The sequence below is a fragment of the Enhydra lutris genome, unplaced genomic scaffold (genome assembly GCF_002288905.1).
Source record: "Enhydra lutris kenyoni isolate GAN:26980312 unplaced genomic scaffold, ASM228890v2 scaffoldscaffold19, whole genome shotgun sequence".
Taxonomy (NCBI): Eukaryota; Metazoa; Chordata; class Mammalia; order Carnivora; family Mustelidae; genus Enhydra; species Enhydra lutris.
The window spans coordinates 11,373,941-11,376,017 of record NW_019154103.1 but is presented as its reverse complement, the minus strand read 5'-3'; positions in this window follow the sequence as shown (position 1 = coordinate 11,376,017).

Sequence of the window (2,077 nt, the reverse complement as noted above, 5' to 3'; positions counted from 1 at the left end):
AGAAGAAGAAGAAGAAGAAGAAGAAGAAGAAGAAGAAGAAGAAGAAGAAGTGTGACTCCTCCTCCTTCATTCAAGTAAATTGTTTCAGGGGCAAAACAGTTGGGGATATTGTTGGAAAGCTAGTTTGAAAACAGAAAGCAACTGGATGTCTGGGCATTATGTATGTATTTGGCTTTTAAATTTTTGTTTCCAAGAAGTGTGACTCAAGGCCTGCTGTAGTATCACAGAAAAGCTTCTAGAAAGATCCTCTGAATGTGCATGCCTGCTGCTGCTTTAAGCAACACTATGAATCAGTCTTGATTAACATCAGGGAACCCAGCAGTTAGGCTCCAGATAATGTGAATTCCTCCATTCCACTGTCCTGTCCTTTCAGCCAGTGTCTCCTGCTAGGTTGCAGACAGGTAAGTAGGGTCTGCACTGAAGGGGCTGGCTCAACCTCTACCATGAGCCGGTCAGTGGAGACCCTTCCTGCCACTGTTGTCACTTATGCTTTGGTAATAAACTGTTTCATTAGGAAAAAAAATATAAAAACCAAAAAACAAAACAAAACTTTGTTTCCCAGAGTGTTTGGCTGGCTCATTTGGTAGAGCATGCGACTCTCGATCTTGGGGTTCTGAGTCTGAGCCCCAGGATGGGTGCAGAGATTACTTAAAAAAAATAGTATCTTTAAAAAAAAATTTTTTTTCCATCACAGATATGTATGAACATCATTTATTTCAACCCAAATATACAACTATGGATATCCGAAATCTCAGGTACCAATGCCTTAATTTACAAATTATGGGGGAAAAAACAAGGTAGTGATTCTCTAGATAAGCACAATTACACTACCAGTAATCAAAAATATATGACAAGAGATTGGCATGATAAAGGGGTAAAGAGCTTAGAGAACATAATCTGTTGGTAATTGCCTTGAAGTGGAAAAGAGACCGGTCAGTAATCAGTCATAAAGTCATGTAAGCCTTGACCATAATTTCGCCTATGATAATGTAAAAGACATTTTTTTAAAATATTTTATTTATTTATTTGACAGACAGAGATCACAAGTAGGCAGAGAGGCAGGCAGAGAGAGAGGAGGAAGCAGGCTTCCTGCTGAGCAGAGAGCCCGATACGGGGCTTGATCCCAGTACCCTGGGATCATGACCTGAGCCGAAGGCAGAGGCTTTAACCCACTGAGCCACCCAGGCACCCCGTAAAAGACATTTTTAAAGTTTTCATTCACACATACGGTACTTGCTCTTGATCCCCAAAAGTGGTAGTGATAGGAAAGCTGCAACCAAATACACAGAATTTATTCCAGGAGTGAACTATGTTTTTGAATCAATTCTGGTGAACCACTCTAAACCACAGAGAAGATATAAAAATTATTTTCATTTTTCTTCCTTGAGCAAATATAAGTGCTGATCAGCCCCTTTCCTGTTTCCTCACATCTGGAACACTTCCCTTCTTTAATTCTCTTGAAGTATGTAGTTCAGTTGCATTTATTTGTTATCTTTATTAAGCATCTAGCCTGTGTGTGTGTGTGTGTGTGTAATATATATGTATGCATGCATATATTATGCATATATACATGTATATAATTTAATATATATGTAATATATTAACAGTATATATATTAAGATATACATATTAAGAGTATATATATATATTATATATATGGGGCAGAAATGCAAATAAGATATAATCCTGCCTTCCAGAAACTTATAGACTAGTAGAAGAAAATGCTCTTTTTATTTTATTTATTTATTTATTTATTTTTAAAAGATTTTATTTATTCATTTGACAGACAGAGATCACAATTAGGCAGAGAGGCAGGCAGAGAGAGAGGAAGTGAAGCAGGCTCCCCGCTGAGCAGAGAGCCTGATGCGGGGCTCGATCCCAGGACCCTGGGACCATGACCTGAGCCGAAGGCAGAGGCTTTAACCCACTGAGCCACCCAGGCACCCTGAAAATTCTCTCTTTTTTTAAAAATTTATTTATTTATGGGACGCCTGGGTGGCTCAGTTGGTTGAGCAGCTGCCTTCGGCTCAGGTCATGATCCCAGCATCCTGGGATCGAGTCCCACGTCGGGCTCCCT